Source organism: Pezoporus occidentalis, unplaced genomic scaffold, assembly GCF_034315485.1.
Source record: "Pezoporus occidentalis ecotype Australia unplaced genomic scaffold, CSIRO_AGI_Poc_V1 ctg99, whole genome shotgun sequence".
Lineage (NCBI taxonomy): Eukaryota > Metazoa > Chordata > Aves > Psittaciformes > Psittacidae > Pezoporus > Pezoporus occidentalis.
The window spans coordinates 3,918,176-3,939,946 of record NW_026916358.1 but is presented as its reverse complement, the minus strand read 5'-3'; positions in this window follow the sequence as shown (position 1 = coordinate 3,939,946).

Sequence of the window (21,771 nt, the reverse complement as noted above, 5' to 3'; positions counted from 1 at the left end):
CCAGGCTGGTCTCTGCAAGAGGAAGAGGAAGTCTGCATTCCTGGGCTCCTGCCTTTCCTCGCACTTGTATCTGCAGAAGGCATGGGATGTGGTGTAAGTTGAAAAACGTTTCAGGGCTTCACTTGCTTCCTATCTGAAATCCTTGAGCCCTGCAGCTTTTCCACTTCTGCAAGTGTAAATACTAACCTTAAACTAGCAGCCAACTGCTGGTCGGGCTCCTGCTGGCTCCACTCCCATTTCCTGCTCCAGAGCAGTTCATTTTCTTCAGTCATTCTGGACTGGTTGAAGATTTCCCTCAGTTAAATGTATGTAGCATAGTTGAGCACATTAGCTAGTCATGAAGACAGAAATCAAGCTGTTGCTCATTATGGTATGCAGTAACTAAAGGCAGCAACCCGAGGTCTGTGCTTCATGGTGAGTGCTGGCAGAGGCAATGCAGAACCTTCACACTCCTGCGAAGAAAGACACAACTGCAGTGGTTCACAGGAAGAAGGAAATAAGAGAGCATTGAAAACTGAGCAGCATCTCTTACTGCTCTATGGGACTTCTGCAGGTAGCAGTAAGAAAGGACCAGATTTGTACCTTGTGTGAGGGTAGGAGGGATGTGTGCAAGACAGAAGAGAACAAATAGTGCAGCAAAAGAACATGCGCACCGTCAAAATTACCAACTACAATTGATCAGGTAATCAAACAAGAGAAAGAAATAAACATCAAAAGGAGCATTTGAAACTTTTTTTTTCAAACCTTTTAAAAACTCAAATATTAGTGGTAAGACCCATGGTATTAAAGTAAAAACCCCGCAAATTAGGAAAGGTTCAAGTGCCAGCCCTTTTCAGGGGGTTGCTTTGCTGGAAAGGATATGCTACAACATTAGGGTTGTGTCGGACCTTATGAATGAATAAAAGTCTAATTTTGAGGGCTGCCACCTTTTTTGCAGAGAGCTTGTTAATTCTACTTTTATCTATATTGTGGTCTGGGATGAGGACTGTAATATTGCTAAAAAGAGACAGAAGTTGTTGCAGGAAACAGCTTCAAATGCAAGAAGAGAGCCTGTGGTGGAGAGGGGACTTGGTGTGGTGTGTTCGTCACAGGACTCCGGTGCTTCAAAATGGCCCAAGGCAATAGGTTTGCTAATATTACTGTGAATGCATTTCCATCTCAGTGTCTGTTCCCCACGTGCGAGCTCCAGCATCTCATCCAAAGCTCTTTCTGTCTTCTTCCAGCATCACTGAAAACATGCCTCCACAGAGTTGTGCCATGTTGCTTGTGCAGTATTCCATACGCACTTGTCATGGCTGGCCTGGTTCACTGGCTGCTAGCTTTTACTTTACCCTTAAATCCCAAGCATAAAGCAGGGAAGCAGTTCTGAGAAGTTAACTCTGAGAAAACTTCTTTTCCCCAGGGAGGAGCATGCTTTATGGCCAGGATTTCAGCTGCACAGGAAGGGTGTCCCTTTGGGTGCATGCAAGGGGTGCAAGTCTAAGGAGCCGTGCACCCATCAGCTGTTAAAATGTTGGCTTCAGCTCCCTTCCAGTATGAGCAAATTCACTGCTGAGCTCCAGCGCCCAGATGTTGGCTTATTCCCAACCCATTAATGGTGGAAAGGCTGGCAACAACTGTGTTCCTTTGACTTTTCCTCCCTTTTTAAGAGGTTTTTTAAACACACTGTGGTGTTGGTACTGCTCGGGGGGGTGTGGAAAGGCAGGGTCAGGCACAGATATTGCTGTGTGGGCTGCTTGGAAGTTACTGGTTGTGGGAATTACAGGAGAACATCAGGTAACTGCAGTCAGTTTTCAGTCTGTGGTCATGTGGCTCCACACAGCATATGGTCCAATAAAGGGTAAAAGCTTGCTCTAGAAATAGCTGACCCTCTTACTCCTTCTCCTTGTCTCTGGTTTATCCCAGTCTTCTAAACAATAATAAACTATGGGAGAAGGAGGGAGGAAGGTGTTTTGTTGTTTAAGAAAATAAACCCCTGACTCAAAAGAAGTGTGCCCATTCCAGCTGAGGAAATGACAGGGGGTTTTCCTTTGTTAAATTATGACAGGAAATTCACTTTAATGTTTCATTCTCAGGCGCTTGTGGTTCTGTGGTATAAATATGTAGCATGGGAAAGTCAGATAAAATTGTTCCAACTGTTCAAATTTTACTTACCTTCTGCGTGAAATTTTTATTGCACAACTTCATATTTGTCATTCAGCATAATTTGTTCATTAAAAGGCATTGCCACACTTCCACTTTGATATTTGCATCTCCTAAGCAATTTTGCCCATGCCATGTTATCCATGGAAAAAATGCTTTTTTGGCTGTGAAACAAGCATTGGAATGAAGGGATTATAAAATGCTGTTTGCTTTGGCTCTTGCCAGAGGGACATGACAGACAGTTTTTGGTGGAGTCTTGTTGATACGGTCAGGAAAGCTCTAGTCTTACAAATGAGCAATGCTGAACGAGAGAATAGTGTAACTTATGTGTTTGGGAGCTTTTGCTGAGTCAGAGAGATAGTGAAGAAACAGGGCTTAGTTTGAGATCTTTCACCTCAAGCATTAAACCATCTTCGCCACTTGGGGTACTGGTGTCTCTCTTGGTTGTGATGAAGGCATCATCATGTCTGATGGAGTGTAACTCATACAGTCACTTTTCCTGGGCCATATACTGATACTTGTTAACCTTTAGCAGTCTGGACAGAAAGCTGTTGACAACACTAGACCTGTGAGAATGCAAAGCGCAGGGGGAATTCATGCTTTCTTCTTCTGTTCTGTTGCAATGATTTTACCAGATTTTCAGCCAGTGCCAAGCATACATGTGCATGTAGCTGGCAGAGAGCGTGCTTACTTGCAGCAAGGAGGGGTCCTGGCTTTTGGCAGCCCTGTGTCTCCTACTGGTGGTGCCGTAAGGAAGAAAGTGGACCTGGGTGCTCCCAGAAGAGCCTTGTTGATCCCACTGCATTTGTTTTAACTTCAAATATAACATAGACTTAGTCTAACCTACATTATCCAAAACACTTAGTTGTGTCCTAAGCTCCACCTAATGCTTAATGTAGTCCCAAACCTGAAGGCTGACTCCCTATCCTATGGCTCCTACCATGATGCAAACTACACGGTGCAGCTGGCAGAACCAGACTTGTGTGCCCATACAGAAGCTCTGGCCTAAGAACTGCCTCCCTGGGCTTTATTAAGTCCAAAACCAACCCCAATCAAATCACAAGAACTTCTGGAAAATTCATATGGAAATTTTCTTGATGTTTCGGTAATGAAATTAATGAAAGATAAGAAGAGAGCACAAGCTGGCATAGAATGTGAAAATGCAAAGTATGTAATTATCGACTCACAGTTGTAATGACTCTAATGGATATCAGAGACAAGTATAAAAGGAGAATAAATTATTTCAGGACATAAAGAATCAGTTATGGGTAATTAAGCTGCAATTATCATTACTGTGCTGCTGTGATAGGTTTTTTTAAACTAATTTTTTGCAAATGGATTAATGCAAGTTCAGCTTGAGTTCATCTGTTATCTTCCATTCAGATAAAAACATTTTTCTAGTGCTTTTCAAAATGTGCCAGTGAGGCAGATCTCAGTTGTACCCTAGGGAAAACACCAGGGATTTTTATGAAGTGATTTATTTCACATTCATGTTCAGTGAAGTGCATAAACCCATGCCTACTGCCAGTCACATAAGACAGCAATTGGGTTCAACAGAGTTCTTCACATGTTCAAGATGAGGTGATTTGGTAAGTTGGTAATCCAGGGCTCACATTCAGAGCAAGAATGGCACAGTTTGCAGTGGCCAAGTGCGTTCTTGGTTCAATCCACAGTGTTGAGCTGGCTGAACCTGGAAACCAGCTGTTGAAAAGTTTCAGTTTACAATATTGAGATGAACAGTCAGTGGTGTCACCTTGCCTTGAAAGGGCCCTTGTAAAATGCATCAGGGAGCAGCTGATCCATGATCAGGTGTGGTGTGTGAAGGACCAGTAGTAGTTCTGCTCATGAAATCAGAGACAGGAGATGGCGGTGGTATTACAAACAGTGAGCCAGAAAGGCAATGGGACACCTTTGCATTTTGAGGCACTGAAGACTACTATTGGAGAATAACTCCTTACTGGTACCAATGGAGCTGGAACTTAGATGTTAGAAGGGACAACATAAAATTCAGACAGAGGCTAGCTTTGCCACTACTGCATGGTAACCCACACAAAGGAGCAAGGAAATGGATTCTGCGTTTGCTCCTAGCACTGCCGCTGTATGGATGACCCAAGGTAGTTAGGGGCACTTGCAGAGGGATTATTCCAAGTCTTTAGAACCTTGATGTCCTTCGGTATCCTGGCTGGCTTCCAGAAGTGTTGGGGTTCCCGGGGCAATGGGGGTGTCTCAGATACCATGGACATCTGGAAGGGAACTGCATGCTTTGGTTTAGGTGCCTAAATCTCATCAGAGGTTTTCACACGTTTGTCATGACGCTGAACTCCTCAGTGTAGGGCTTGTCATCCATTGCGTGTGTTTGTGTACTGCCTTGCGTAACTTAACCGAAGCAAACCTTCGGAAAAAGGATAAAAAAAAAATGCTGAAAAACTGGAAAATGCCAGGGTTTAATGTTTCTAACTTAAACTTCACCCAGACACCTCTTACTACTGCTCAGCATTTAATTACATTTATAGACTTCTCTTGAAGTGCTGTATTCCTACAACAGATGGTCCTCATGGGAGTGTTCAGAAACTCTCTTTAGCCTCATTAATTAGTTCTGAGCCTTATGTATATCTTGCTTGGTGTCATCCAAAGTGCTCGTTTTCTCATAAATTATAACAACTTAGCACGGTTCACAAATACTAATGAACTTCTCCACATTCCTGTAAAGTGAGGGAGGGTTACATTAGAAGCAATCTTTTTTTCCTGCAATCCTAACTTGAAGCAAGGAACAAAAAGTTGGACTTTTTTAATGAAGAGAATTTAAAAAGCATTTAGTTTCAGAAAAGTCAAAATGAAACATTGCAGTATTTGATCAAAACTAATTCCTTCACTTCTATTAACTGTAATATTTTGCTTGCTGTAACAACCACCAAGATATTAACTGTAATTTGAAATTTAAAGGTATTTTCATGTTGCTGCCTATATCCATCATCCCTATACGTGGTGCTTTTTGAACAGACAACTTCCTTCATGTTCCGGCTCACACAGTTTGTCTCCAAAGGAAGTGGGTTGCATCAGGTTACATTTATGTTTTTTGAGGGGTTGGATATATCTGTAAAAGCACATGTGCTGAGTGAGAGAAGGTGCTGACAGATAAATGCTGTATAAAACTTATGGCATTGATGAAGTATTTCAGAGTGTATCAATTAAACTAAGTACTCTGCCTTCACGCCACAGCACCCACAGGTCTCATCAGCAGACTCATGGACAAACAAGTGCCAGTTGCACATATTTTGGGTAGGTGCCTCAGAGTGATAGTTTTTGTTAAGATTTGGGGTGGAAGCAACAGCAACTCGGAGACTCTGCCAAGCACACAAACCCTTCCTCGAGTGCACTGAACACAAGTGGAGAACACACCCTTTGAGTTCAACCAGCCATGTTTCTAACTCACTGAGGAGACAGGGAGCTTATGGTAGGTGACTATCAATTAGAGAGGAGACAAGCTGGTTGTTTCCTAAGGGGAAACATGTGCCTAGAAGAACAAAGGGAGGTTTAGGCTGAAAAGGTGGAAAAAGGGGTGACTGCACTGTACTATAAAACCAGTGTCTACATTGGGGCCCTGATTTCTGGTGCTTGTTTCTCAAGCTTCTCTTTGGAAGATGATTTATTCACTGCCTGTAAAGATGTATTTTCTGTCTAGAAGGGCAAGGTGCATGCCTTGACCTTTTTTGTGAAGGAAGTGCAAAATAGCTTTTTCCACCTATTCTGCTTGGGGGCTTTTAAAGAGCCATTCATTGCAGCTACTTCCAAACCCATCTGGGAGCTCCTCTATTCACCTAGGCAAGGCAGCAGACAACCCCAGAGGCATCCCTGGCTGGCTGTAGTGACCTGTTCCCCCTGGCAGCTCTGCCACAGACAGTAGGAAGAAGAGCAAGAGGTCAAGAAAATAAACAAAGTGAAACTGCTGATCTCTTTTTGCCCCACTTCTAAAAATAGAACCAACCGTTTTGGCTTTGGTTTTATTTCTAGTCATGGAGAGTGTTGTGTTCTCGTTTCCGTTGTTGAAATGGCTAAAATGGCTCCTAGGTCTTCTTTCTTCCCATTCCTTTGTGATAACAGCACTTTGTGGAGAAAGACGTGATTTCCCACTGTCTGGAGATGTTCGCATGGTGAGGGCAAATATGCAACAGCTCAAGTTGCTATCTCAATATCCCAGGGAGGGGGAGCAGAGACACCAGGGACTGCATGTCAGTGGGGCTGGAGTTGGACGCTGCCCACAGCTGTGCCCCATCACTGTATAGTCTGGGGAAGCTGGTAAAGGTTTACACCCAGCTCTGCACCCTTGCCAAGCTGGGTGCCACTAGCTGAGCGAAGCTCCCGGCAGCCGGTCCCACTGCTCAGTTAGACCTGTCCTTTAGGATCATCCCACACCGGGTTGTATCTGCTGCAGAAGCAGCTTTCTTCCCCCCTGGCAACCATGCCCTTAGGGCCATTAAGTTTGAGAGCCTTGTTTTGCATTGCAGCTTTAAATTCTTATTTGGATATGTATTATGGTGCTATTCTTGCCTCCTTTTCTCTGCTCCTTTTTTCTGCTCTTTGTCCTTCCTTTCTTTCCTATGTAGCTGTCATACGTTTGTTTCTGCCCAAACCAACGTTTCTCTTACAATGTAATGGCTTGAAGCAACACCCTGGAGATTTTTAAAGTGGATTTCAGCAACTGTTGTTACTTACAGTGAAGATGTGACTGTGTAGTATCGCTTTTCTGCACTGCAGTGTGTAACTACTGTTACTAACTGCATACACAGTTAGTAGTAACTAATGCGCATGCATCCCAGTACAAACTGTCCCAAGATGGGAAGACACTCTACCTTTTAATCACACAGTTTTGGGCTAATATGGAAATCTGTGCAGATAATAGAGTATTTTCACACAGGGGTGAAGCTGTAGAATGTGTTTCCCACTCTCTAGGAGTTTTGTTGTTACTCTCTAGATTAAGTATCAGCCTGCTTTCAAACCTGTCCTCTTAGGAATGTATTTTTTGCAAGAAGCAGACATGAATGGACTAGATAATACAAATAAGGATGTAGTTGGTTTTACATGGATTGATGACTTTCACATTGTGGTCACTCTTCCAAATCCAGGTCAAAGACATACCTGCTGGAGGCTGAATGTTTACATGCAGCGCTGTCTTGGCAGGCACCTTGCAGATGCCAGCAGGCATTAAGTGTTGCAGAAACAGGAGGACCCCTCCAACAGAACTGTAGCTGGAGCATTTGCTCAGCATTAGACATCTAGATGTGGTGATTAGGGACATGGTTTAGTGCTGGACTTGGCACTATGAGGCTTACAGTTGAACTTGATGCTCTTAAGGGTCTTTTCCACTCTAAATGGTTCCATGATTCTAAGAGGTTTTGAATCCAAATCTTGCTTCTAAATTGGCCATCTGTTTGCAAAATGTATATCAGCAAATGCTATAATTTCACGTACGTGACTTGGTTTCAAGTTGACTGTGGTAACTCTGAGGCTTGACTAATGAGGTTTTGTAATAGCTGTCTTCACTACTTACTCTGGAAAGTGTTGTTGGTGCCAACATTTCTCTAACACCAAATGCAAAGGCCTAGAACTTCCTTTGGATTTGAAATACAGTGCTATTAAGCAAGCTCATTTTGCAAGTTCTAATCTCACTCCAGGAAACACCATTCTCAAGAAGAGGTGACCATCAGAAAAGTGTGTGAAGTTGCCTTTCAGTAAGATCTGTGTTGAACTCCTATCACTCAGCACAGATGCTGAGTGCTTGCTGGAGCACAGGGTAGGTTCTTGTGGAAGTTTTGTGCAATGAGAATAAGTTGGAAGATGCTCAAAAATCTGAAGTTTGCAGAAGCAGTGGCAGTAAATATTATTTTTGAGGTTGTAATGGGTCAGAGATAAAACCCCTAAAAAGCCTGACTCTTTGTCAGGTGTGTAACATTGATGCTGTGCATGTAAATACTTCTAATCATGATACGTAAATACTGCTTCTTGCAGGATCTTGACCTCTCTGCCTGTTGCAAATATTTCACTTTTTTTTTTTTTCACTTTTTTTGATTGTTTTCGATGGGCACATCACAACAGCCAACTTCAAGCCACAGCCTAGAGAGGTTCACATCTCAGGTAAAGAAGGTTCCATTGCTATTTCACATTAAGAGTTTTCACACAGGCTGTAGAGACTTGAAAGCTACTTGGGGCTGGTGGCTTTGTTATCAGTTTGTATGGTGTTCATAGCATGCAGGTATGAAGAGGCTGTGAATCTCATCTTGGAAGGTTTTTATGTTGATTTTATTTATTCTCAGATTCATAAAACTTGAACATTTAAGCCTACTCTAAAAAGGCCTCTGAGAAAAACAAAATTTCATCTACCCTCAGTTAAAAAGGAGTTCAATTAACTCTAGAACTTGGCTTTTGTGTTGTGGTTTTCCTGAAGTAGGAAGGGTTTTCCTGGAAGGACCTTTGAGATCACTGCTGCTTTGATGATTAGTTCAGGTAAACTCCTACTAATGGATAGAAGGCAACAATCCTTTTCCAGTAGAAATACAGTACATTTTAAATGTTCAGTCTTAGCCCCTTAGGTGGAATGTGGTCAGCTCCTTACTGTATGTTTTTAAGATGCATCATGGCAGAAAATTTCAAGAGAGAGAGCTGTTAACCATGCAAACTCACTTGTGGCTCCTTGTTGTTTTCCCCTTCATGCTTATCTGAAATTGGTGGGTTAATACTGCCTGCATAAACAGGTGGGGAACAGCCTCTAAAAACAGACATTGGGTGAGACTGGAGAGATCCTATTAATTGCTCCTTTAGCTCTTCTTTCTGTCTCTTCAGAAAAAAAAACAACAAAGATTTTGTCCAAGTGCTATCATTTAAATGTGTTAGGAACCTATTTTGGTGTCTTCATCTGTGAAGAGAATAAAATTCTCACTTCAATATACTTAGAAGCTTCATCCTCCTTCAGCTGAGTACAATTTGAGCTTCATATCCATCCAGTTGGGAAAGGCATGGTGCCTGATTTTGCTGAGAAGAGCAGGCAAGCTCTTGACGTATTGACTTGATGTGCTATTCACAGCATACTATGGCACCCAAACACTGGCTAACCCTTTCTGCTTCCTGCAGGATGCATTGGTAGTTGGATTTCTTCATGATTTGAAGCAGATTGTTTGTAGTCCATTTTGCTGTCGTTTACCAGAAGGGTCCGCTTGAGCTAGAATGATCTTGTTTTGTTGCCTATTGAGTCGTTGATCTCTAGGTGGAGTAATCAGCACGACATTTCTCAACAAATGTAAAAATGTGAGTGTATAATTTCATAAGTTAATCTAAAATAGCACAAGTGTAAATGTCATGTAGTATTTTTTATATAGCTTACTTATGATATTTAAAAGATATTGCAGGGAAGAGAAAGTGCTGCCAAAATAAACCCTGTCTAGAGACCTAGACTCTTCCTCATTGAGAGAATGAGTGTGAATTGTTTAGGCTGCACAACAACAGATGGACTTGAACAAACCCGTTTGGCCATGGTTGACTGAGATTTCCCCCTTTTACTGGTGCAATACTGAGACAGTGAGTCCTAAGCCAGGGTCAGGTTCAGATTTTGTCAGTCCTCAGGTTTGAGGTCGTTTAAGGAAAATGTTCCCACTTGGGTCATGTCTATTTAACAGGGTTTTTTTTTGCAGAAGGTTGTGTGAATGTATGGTTACATGAATGGATGTATTTTTGCCCCCAAATCTGTGCTGTTGTGTTGGGACTTAATTAAACTGATGGACTGAAAGTTAGTTATTTCTTCACTGATGGGAATCATTTTTAAAAAGTGATGTATTTGAGACATATTTAAAGAAAGTATGGCATCCTTGAAGTGAACAGTGTGTGATGTGTGAAAGGAGAGGAGGAAACAAGCAGCTAAAAACAGAGCTACTTAAGTTAGCAGTGTAAGTGCCATTGTGTATAGACAGATGGGTACCAGCTGTCTTTTTGGTAGATACCAAGATATTCTGTATGAACTGAGAGAGAAGAACATACTTTAACTGAGCACTGCTGAACTTGTAGAATAAAAATAGATCAGTGAAAACCTTTACAAAACCTGGATTTTTTTGTTGTTGTTGTTGTTTTTTCTGAAACAGCTAGCGCCATGTTTGGTGTAAAGTGTATGTTTTTTCTTTAATATTCAAATGGGAAAATATTTCAAGTTGTTTCAGTCTCTAGTGCTGTTGTGAAACCTCTGGATACATGATAAAATGAATATTTACTGTGCATCACAGATGGGGAAGGCAACCGTTATTTTTGGGCCCAGGCAAAAATTATACATGTTTTTTTTTTTTCTGAAATGTTGATTAAATCTTTCACTAAAAGAAAACTGGCAGTGGACCAAAAAGGTACAAAACCACACATTACAAAACGTTAATTTTGTATCACATATTCAAACTTGACAAAGTAGAGGGAACAGTCCATTTAAAAAATTGCAAAAAACCAGTTCTTGTTTTGGAAGAGTGAAGAGCCAGGGCTGAAAGGAGAGGTAGGTGAAATACTGACGTGACAAATTGCACTGTGTGTCCACTTCTGCATCTGCCTTCCCTGCTGTACCGGCGTTCATAAAGTCAGTATAACAGATGCGGTATTCACTGATACAATATTCACAACCTTACCAAAAGGAGTCACAGAATATTATATTCCTTCAACTCCAGTTGCTGGAAGGAAATGTTATATAGGAAAATCACTGTATAATTTTTGTTAAAGCCTACAGCTTTCGGCCTTGATGCCTTGTTCTGTTGAGCAGGTTATGCTATCCACCAGCCTAGCTAACAAGAGGTCTGGGTCATGTTTAGGACAATATTGATGCACCTGCCATTCACATTAACTCTGTGTCATAGCTCTCAGTACTTCGGTGTAGAGAGCAGTGATAACTAAGGCCATCAAAAGAAAACACTTCCCACATCCAACAAAACTGGAGAAATGTATCTTGGGAGCATCCCACAATGTGGAACAAACTCCTTGACATATTTGTTAGGAATAAAACATGCAGGTAATGTTAGTCACAACTGATGTCCTGCAGGTCACATCAACAGGCCACATTAAACTTTAAGACTTCATTATGTGATTATGATGGCCATTTGGCTTGGTATGTTCCAGGACATATATCCAGAAGTGAATTCTGCTTGTTCCCGTGTGCCTTCCTCTCATCTGGTTCCCCAGCACTGCTGACTTGCTCCAGGTTAAAACTGCACTAGCTCAACCAGGGTGAGCTTTTTGTTGTCAAGTGAGCAGCAAACTTATCAAAATCAAATTCATAAAGAGGAAGCAAGATGAAGCCTCTCGATGTGTGGCAATTCTTCCGGAACAGGCAGGCCACACGCAATGTGGGACAGCCCCCGAGGACAGCAGATCAATGAACACTTGCACGGAGATGTTGCTTAAGTAAACACAGTCACAGGGTCTTATTACACAAGCACGTCTTCCTATTACTTGAGTAGTAATAGGTTGCTTTTTGTACAGTTGCCTCTGGGTATCTTACGGCGACCTTGTGCACCTAGAAAACCTGAGATCTACACCTTCATGGGTCACAGTGCAAAGCATGAGGCTCAGCATGAAATGGTTGCAAGAGCTGAATTGTCTTCAAACATGTGGTTGACCTCAGGGACATATCTACATTTTCAGCATCACATTTGTGCTGGAGCTCCATATGGTTGCGTGGTAGTGCATGTACAGTACATTTTGTTCTGCAGTCAGTGTCCATAGGTTTCATTTCACTATGTCGCACACAAGCACAGATTGCCGATAACTGCGGTTTGTTCTGGTCAGCCATCCCATCAAGCGTCGCTCCAATGCCATCCCAGAAGTTTTCAGGAAAGCTTTACATGTTCTGCACAGTGCCCTAGAAAATGCAGGATATCTTGGGTCCTCCAGTGTCATTCCTGCAAATCCACTGCTCCTGCAAATAGCTGCCTTTATAGAACTCTGCCTCCTTGCATGGAGAGAGCCTTGATGTACTTGTAGTCTTTACAGTCAGGCATATAAACAAGGGACTGGTGAGTAGCTGAATCTGAAGTTAATGAGGAATATGTAAACCATCAGCTAGTCCTATCTCTGGAAACGGGTCAAAAGAAAGCAGGCACAAGGATGAAGTGCTGGGGGTCAGAGGGATGGGGTGGCAGGTAAAGACCTCCATTATATCAAAAGGCACTTGCCTTGGGCTTGTGGAAAGAGCTTGCTGCAATGGCCTGCCAACATGAGAACTCCTGCATGTAGACTTTGCCCTTAGCAAATTTGCTGTCCATTGTTTGCTAACCCATTTGATAGATGGTGATGGTGCATGACAGGGGAATGTGTAATGCCACCATAAGGCACCTCTGCCCAGCGCTAAATCTAAGTGGCAAATGGGAAGTTGGTCAAGACTAGACATGTCTGGACTTCTGGGTCTGCATGGTGCTGGATTCAATTGGTAGGAAGAGACTATAGGGCACAACAGATAATGTTGTTACAGAACTTTTGAAGTTCAGATTACACATGTGTGTAGTTCTGGCTCTCCTACCTCAAGTGGGGTATAAAATTACATACACGCATGGGCAGCAAGAGTGCCAGTTTCTGGAGCTGTGTCCCCTACAGCAAGGTTAGATACTTGATAGGTCAGAGAAGAGTTGGCAGTTGGAGGATATAATCAGGGCTAGAGGCTGGAGGTATTTCAGGTTCATGGAAGCCAGGTGTTGTGGGATCAATCCTTTCTGGAGGCTCTGAAAGACCTTAATTGCTGGTTGTCAGAAAATACAAGGGAGAAAAGTAACACTACATGTGCCATGTTCTTACTTCTCCTTAGGCATTGGCTGCAGGTTACTGTCAAGATCAGGTCTGTGGCTATGGGGCCTTTCAGTCTGCCCTACTGTGACTGCTCTGACATTCTTGTGGTTTCAGATTCCCTAGCTGTCATGCATATTTCTCTGTGATGCTGCAAGCCCTGATCCCCAGCTGTGGTGGTCTGTGAGGTTTCAGTGTCTTTAGACCCATTACTCTGTTTATTAAGAAACTTTTTCCCATATGTATATGTGTTGGGTTTCTCCTTTGTCTCTCCTTTTTCTCCTGATGTCCCAAAGGTCCAGAACATCTTTTGCTCTTGGCTTAGATAGTGTTTTAGAGCAAAAGAATTAACTATTTCCTGAGTAAGCTGCAGTGTGTACATAGGTGTATGTGTGCATGCAATAAAGCATACATTTGCAGGACAGAAAAGTAAAGAGAGGGTCTTGTGATCGAGGCTGAACATTGTGAGAAACGTCTTCATATCATGAGAGATGCTGGGTGTGATGTGGGCAGCCTTCACGAATGAGCCAGGTACCAGGCCTCTCTACAGTGGTGCAGTTCTTGTGACAACAGCCTCTCCTGCATTTGTGCCACTGGGCACTGTTTGTCTTCTGTGTTTTGGCCCTACTTCTGCTCATGATTCACCTTTTTCTGTGGCTGTGTAAGTAGGTCACTTACCTCTGTACAAAATAAAGCTCCTTTCAGTAGGAAAGGATGATAAAGTCCCCCATCTAAATATGTGAGCTGGTTATAACGGCCTGGGGATGACTGATAAAGGGTGCTGGGAGGACAGAGGCCTACAGATTGGTGAGAATTATGGAGGAGGGCAGCTTAAGAGTTGGACAAGAACACACGTCAGAGGCACAGCAGAGCTTGGCTCAGTGTGCAGATGAATTTATATCCACTTTGCTGCAGGTAGGGGCTTGATAATGTGCGTAAGATACTATAGGGTTTGCAAACCCTGCATCTTGTTTATTGAACATGAAACAGCTGAACCCAAAGCAGCTTGAATTTACTCATCCTGAGTCAGGCTTAAGCCCTGTTGAAAGCGCAGCCTGTTTAGTTCATTATTCCTCCTGTTCACCAACTTCTGATGAAAACCCCCTCTTAGAAAAACATCCAACATGGCACGTTCATAGAATCCTTTCCTCAAGGTGCTGTTTCTTCGTCTTCTCAGAAAGCACAGCATCAAGGAGCAGTTCTGCCAGGCACTTTTCTTCATTACAACATCACAAGGTTTTGAAACACTCATATAAGAGGAGTATTAAAACCGGTGGCTGTTTACATTATTAAGCAAACACTGCATATCTCCCTTTAGCAGACTACAGTGCCAGAAAATTTCAGGCTCTGTTCCGCCAAGCCTGCAGACATAAGAATAATTGAGGACATAATAGAAAATCATTCTCTTCTATTACAGCTGTGATTCTGGAAAGTGAAGAAGTAAATTTATCTAAAATGAAGAGACAAATGGTCTGAGAAAGGACTGGAGTGTGGCATCCTAGCTCTGATGGCTCTGTGAACGCCTAGCTGCAGGGTCCCTGCAAGAGGCTGTCAGCCTCTAATAAACATGGTATCGCCAGCAAATTCATTAATGGATTTTGACTTAAAATGACAAACCACTGCTGCTACTGAGTGTTTTAATGTTGTAGAACTATATAAAGTAAATACTTCTTAATTCAGTTCTTGGGTTCTCACTATATATGTAAACTTCACTAAAACTCTATTAGCTGTGTTATTAATAACCTTTTCTGGCTGGTGTCTTGCTGTAAAATAGTTTTGAGTTTCCACAAACATTTGCCAGCTTACACTCAACAGTTTTGGCCAGATTACACTCATGTCCCCTGGCGAGCACAGCCAGCATCCTGCAGCTATTCTGTTTTGCATGGAGCAATGAAAACCAGCTAGCAGAGCAGGAATGGAAACCCTGCAAAGCTTTCATTTCCACCCTTCTTCTGGAGGCTTTTGCAGTTGGAATACAACTCTTGCCTCCCAGCAGGTGGGAGCCTCTATATTTCTCCATGTATGGATACATACATGTCTCTTATTTTCTTTTCTCTTTCTCTTTGTCTCAGTTGACATTGCTAAAGAGAGTTTCTAATGAGTCTAAAAATTACCACTGGAATGTGGTAATTTTTAGGAGTATGTGCCTTCTTACGTATCTCCAGGATTATTCTTGGATATTTAAAACCCAGCAAAAGATCCTGTGACTTCTGCATGGAACATGTAATTACAACCCTCTCATCTCAGGCCAGTTTCACAAACACATCATGAAACAGGCAGCAGTTCTGAACCACTGAACAGCAGCAAGACACCCTACTGCTGATTGCCATGTCCTTGAAGTGCAGAGATGGCCAGTTGCAACTTCAAGGCAGTCAACGATGGTTAAAGGTTCCAGACAATGCTGCCATATCATTATGGTATTAAATGGTTAAATTCAGTTCCCCATTTTTTCTTTTGTTCCCGTAACTATGGTATCAAGCCAAGAGCAGTATCAATTATTCATACATCCTGCCGAAAACACTCTCCCCGGGAAGCCTATTCACCAGAACTTGTACATTAATCAAAATAGCAACTTGTAAAGGTCTTGAGATCTTTCAGCTTTCTGTGAAGAAAAGGGGAATGGCTCAGAACTTAAGAGAAGATCAAGTTCCATGAGCTGTCCTTATAAGAAGATCAAGTTTGATGAGCTGCTTTCATCCCAGCAGGGCTCTGCTGGGTCCCCAGTGAAATAAATGCTCCTGAGATAACAGATTCTGGAAGCTACAGCCGGAAAGACCAGCAGGGATCTCAGTTGTTGGGAAGAAACCTCTTAATCCAGGGATGTTTTTAAGGAGAAAAAAAAACACTACTTTCCTCCAATGTTCCATTAAAGTTACCCAAATTTTCCTGCAAATGGTAAACCCTCATTTTGGGTTCTCTCTGCTTAATGCTCTTCCAGCTTGTGATTAAGGGAAATGTGCACAGTAAGGCAATACTGTTGTTCAAATACCTTGTTTTCTTTCAAAATAGAAATGATAACAATGATTTAAACAAAAACCATTAGATATTGCCTTGACTTCCCATCATGTGTAAAATCCTCCCAAAGTCTTTAAAAACCACTTACTGAAATTATGAGTTCCCTTTTCAGCTTGTACAGAACATCATGTGTTGGAGAAAGGCTTTACTCAGGGCACTTGAAATCTGAAATACTCCCAAAATTAAATTTTGCTGCTCCAAGTGTATCTGTATGCCCATTAGGTGGTCAGCCATTATGAATATAACAGAACCCTCCAAGCTCAGCTGATGGTAACTGATGCTTACGTGTTCATTAACCAGAATGAACAGTACAAAAGCATACTTTCTTCAGTTCTTCACAGTGTATGTGCACCAACTGAACAGATAAATTGAAGATAAAAAGACAGACTAAGCCTACCTGTTCTTCACTGCAAGCAACTGTGATATTACAGCATTGCTTTATGTTGCTCTTGCATTCTTCTTTCAGAAGAGAGTTGTGATGATGGGATTGGCTCTTTTTCTCCTGAACTGACTTGATTTCTCCTAATTCCTGTTTGCAAATGCCCTGATTATCCCCACCATCACTAAGAAGCAGTATTTGTTGCATCTTTTCATTTGTTATTCATTTATTTGTAACCCCCTTCCATTACATCACTGATCCAGAACAAGTCTATCTTGTCTTTTTTTTTTCTCTAGCAACTCTTTATGCCAGTTGGAATTGCTGACCATCGTGTCACTAAAGACAGGACAACTACTAAGGAAGAATGCCAAATACAACTGAAAGTTTGGTGTCTTGATTTCTCTGCCGCTTTTACTTGTTTTGCACTGTGTCCTTCTCCCCAGTCCCCCCTCTCCCCAACTCCTGTGATAATGAATTACACATCAAGGTAATGGAGTAGGAAAAATACCATGGGTAACTCTATCTACTAAGTGTATTTCATACTCTTGCTTCTTAAAACAATTGCGTGAAATATACTTGTGTGTCAGAAGGACAGTAAAACCAAGATAAAAGAGGAGACCTACAGCCTGCATTAAACAAATGACTTCATTTTCTTGGTGAGACAAAAACTTCATTCAGGAACATGTAATAAAAAATGAATGGTTAATATTACAGTACACCTGCAGTAATGTATGATCTGTACCAGCTCCATTTTCCCCTAATCATATAACATATATTTGTCACTGTTTTTCATAGCTATGAGATTACTTATTGCCAATTAATTTTAAGTTCACCTAACAAAAAAGCAGTTGTGAACAAAAATCTTCATCATGTGTTTTACTCTTTGCTTCTGGAATGCCTGTTTGATGGGTTGGCTGCTGAAGCCAAGCACCATAACTGATTTAGAAATCTTACATTGTCCCTGTTGTTTTGGCTCATGTAACTCTATACAACTTCATGCTCCTCAACTGCACACACTTCCTCCCCTGCCTACTGTTATCATGGGCTTTTTGTAATCACTGCTGTGTTTTCAAATCCCACTACGCTTTTCACATGCAAAACCACAGAGCACACTGTGTTACTTCATATATAAGAAGACTGATCGTGATTGCAAGCAAACACTGCAATTTTGGAAGTGGAGAAAAGCTACTCAGCAATCTCAGGTTCACTTTTTTCCTAGCATGTCCCTAGTGCCAGAACTGACTCACTGCCTGCAGTCTGAGAACATGCCATAGCTGTGGGAAATGTCTGCTCGCTGTTCTCCCTGACATCCTTAGCTTCCCATTAGCCTTGACACGGTGAGTGACCATGGCCATGCTGCAGCTTTGTCTAAAGCCCTGCCCTGAGGCATGGTAGAACATATGCTGCAGGCTTACTCCATACAAGCAGTAGGGATGGCTGGTAGCTTGGGGAAGGGCTCAAGCTGAGCTGCAAGTTGTGGTCCACCTACTTTGCCAGATCATCTGCAGATCTGCAGAGAAGTACACACAGGATGTAATGGTATCAGCATCTGAGACTTTATGCTGGTGAAGCCACTGCTTGCACACCATGAAGAAAATTCAGTATTTCTATACATAATTTTATCCATTTGAGAAAAAGGGCAGTAAGACATCTTTTTTCATTTTTATTTTAATTTTAGAGAGGATGGTAAGACTGTCACTATTTAGCAATTTAGATTACCCTCTCCAGTTCAGTGTATAGGGACAGAGATATCATTTTACCTCTACAGCTTTCAACAAACTTAGCTTTGCAACAGTCCTCTTTCACTGCTTGTGAACATTGCATCACATCATGTACACTGTGCCCAAGAATGATTTTCTCTCTTAAATAAAAACATTTTAGAAACAATTCCTTTATTTCATCAGTCTATGGCTGCATGTCTGCACACATACTATTTCATCTGTTGCTGGCTGGCTGTGTGCAGCATTAGTGGGTAAGATAAAGACCTTCCAGTGTCCCAGGCAGGTAATGCAAACCTGGGTGTGATATTTACATTAAGGATGACCGATAAAGGGAGAGTACCTTTGGTCAACACAAATGCCATTTGTGGTGAGGGCTAGTGAGGCACTTTTTGTTGCTTGAAGTAATTCTGGCCTCATTGCTGCTGGATCTGGGCCTTTTGGCCATTACTTTGTCCCTTGCAGCCTGTTGACTTCCACAGTGAGGCTCTCCTCTTCCCTGCCCCTTCCAGCTCTTAACAGTGTAATTGCTTTTCACAGCCTGCCTGGTTTCTGGTGCACTGAAAGGGTCTGTGGAAATCCCAGGAGCATGTAGCAGGGAGGCAATCTGTAATCAAGCTGTTACTACTCTGGCCAAACGAGCACTCCCTGACAAAGTGTATATCTCTTGGCCCATCTCCTCCTGTTTCTCCAAGTCAGTCATGTGCAACTGCTATATGACAGCATTACTTCTCTGGATAAGCATGCAAATTACTGTATTCTTGACATCTGTTGTGCATTGGGCTAATTCCTCTGTTTAGTCTTTCTGTCCCATCTCTTCAGTGATTCTCAGAGATGGGTAGCTTCTTTTCTTCCCTCTCCATCTTTATGCTCCCCAAGAGACCATGTGGGAACTGTGCACAAGGACATTATAAATTATTAAAACCAGGTTTGCCTATATCAGTAAGCCCAAGAACATGTGTTGGTGCAATAGTTGTGGTTTGCTTTGCATCTGCTTGCCAGTTAGCTTTCAACATTCAATATTTCTTAATGTCTCACCACCTTATTCTGATATGAACCAGAAAAATTTTCTCCTATTTTTAATCGCATGAAGCTGGCTCAGCCAAACAGAGTCATAGAATAATAACAGCAAAGTCCATGTAAGTGCAGTTCCTGGATGCCAAACATCATCAGCCACAAAGCCACTTTGGTGAGTTCCTCCAGGACAGACAGCAGAACCTGGGAGCTGCTGAAAAAGCCGGTATCTTAACTGTCCCTTATAGAATGATCTTATCCCCACTCCATGATGCCTGAATTTCTATTTCCGCTTCCATGGACTAGAGATAATGAACAGACACACCTTGCTTGTAGAGGCTTTTTGGAAGCTTCTGTTGAAAGGAACTACCAGGATGCTAAACACTACTTAAGATTTTGGTTATTTTATTGGGATGTCCTAAGAGAGCAAAATCCACCTGAATGTGGCAAGGAAGCTGCATGTAGCCCTGGTGCGGGAAATAGCGATCTAGTGAGATGGGCAAAGAGTGACACATGTGGGGAATAGCCTGGTCTTCAAGTTAGGAATTTCACAGCCTAGCTCCGGTATCTTGAGCTGTATAAATGAATCATCAGCACAGCGAAACCACAGAATGATACCAGCTTCCCTTAAAAATTCTTCCTATACATACAGTTGCTAGACTTGCATATTTCTGTTTATAAATACCCAGTTATAAATGACCACAAAGTGACATGTCCTTCTCAGCAGACAGCTCCTAAAAAGATACAATACTTGTTCTGTCTTTCATTTCTTCCAGAGTTATTTTAAACCAAACTTTTGTACCTTCAGACACACTATTTTAACTTGAAGTCCTGGTACTAGTGCATGTTTTCTGAGTAAAAAAATATCATCTAGAACAGAGCTCTTCTCAAGAAAGGTTATTGAAAATGTCGATCTTATTAGGTATATCTGAGGACATTTTCCTATCTGGGAACTGCACTGCTACTCTGTAGATATTTGGGTTTAGTTTATTTGACTAAGGCAGGTCAGCATATGATATTGGACTATAAACTGACTTTAATCCCTTTAGCCTGCTCCAGCTGCATTTTCCAAGGGGCTGTGTTTTCAAAGAGTCTGGAGTTGTAGTAGTGTGAGGAAAACTGGTCGCTGCTATTGTGTATGAATGGGAAACCCAAAGCATTGCCTCAAAGAGGAGAAAGGCAGAGCCCAGTCCTTACATGTGCTGATGGGCAATGACAAGCTGACCAGTTATCACAGATGTAGTTGTGAGCAAGCCTAAGGATGTGCTACACCTGGCCTAGACAAACTAGTCACGGGCGAGGTGGGAGCAGTGGGTGTTATCTGGGGGGAGCATGATAGGGAAAGGCCACGAGGGGAGAGCTGAGGTGGCTGCAGTGGAGGGGTGTATGTGTGTCAGGGCATGGGGCACGAATCTGCAGGAGAGCAGGTGATGCTAGCTCTGATGCTCACTGAACAGCTTGCTGTTGGATGGCTTTACTCAGTGAACGCAACGAATGTATTTGCAGCAGCTGGTAGGTACAATTTTTCCAAAGACATCAATACCCATTTCCTGAAGTTTTACTCTTTTTGAGTCTGGTAAGCCTGTGAGTTAGTTGCTGGGCCTGGCTCTTGTGACCAGCGTTACCATTAAACACTCCCACCTCTATTGCATAAGTCACTTACATACTAATAGCCTGAACTTAGACATACTATAACAGAGGTCACTCAGTCTGACAGCCCTTCTGTCTGGTGTCATATAGTGAACTGGAAAATAAAGGACTGAAGTAAGTCTATAATCCATGAGGTCAGTTTCTTAGAAGACCAGCGGTTTCATAGCCCAAATGTGAGAGTTTAGCATCAATGGAGACGAGTTCTTTCTTTTCATTGAGAGGATGGAGTGCTCCCAGGCAGTAACTAACTTCAGTCGCATTATCAGCCTTTTAGGACTGTGGGTAACAGAACAATTTAAGGAAAACCGGACAGCCTTGTGTGGGGCTGATAACTGTAGAGACCCTTACAATGACTGCATTGATCGGGATATAGAAACTGTAGAGATCATTGCACATTGAAACATTATGTTTTGTGACTTTCTTCTTTTTACTTATTTACTGAAGTTGCTGTAATATGGCAGATACTGCTTGCACAAAGGAATATGTGCAACCCAAGCACATAGCCCCAGCTTTCTCAGCCTGGCTTCATATGGGAGGTGCTCCAGTCCCCTGATCATCCTCATGGCCCTCCTCTGGACTTGTTCCAACAGTTCCATGGCCTTTTTATGCTGAGGACACCAGAACTGCACACAATACTCCAGGTGAGGTCTCACAAGAGCAGAGCAGAGGGGCAGGATCACCTCCTTCGACCTGCTGGTCACACTCCTTTTGATGCAGCCCAGGATACGGTTGGCTTTCTGGACTGTGAGCACACACTGAAGCTGCCTCATGTTCAATTTCTTATCGACCAACACCCCACCAACATTCTTTATACTCCATTGCAAAGAGAGCATTAATGTAAGCTGTGACACTAAGATGAGTGGAAGGAAGGGGGAATCAACCCATTTGTGATTCATGAGTGATCTGGGAAATCACGAAAGATATATGTTGTCCATGAAGAACTTGCTAAACCACATTATGTAAGGACTGCAATTATTTAGCTGCTGACTATGCTGCAGGACACCTTTTGTTACCCATGAGATTTTTTTATTTGAGGCAGAGCACGAAATAGTCATGTGAAGA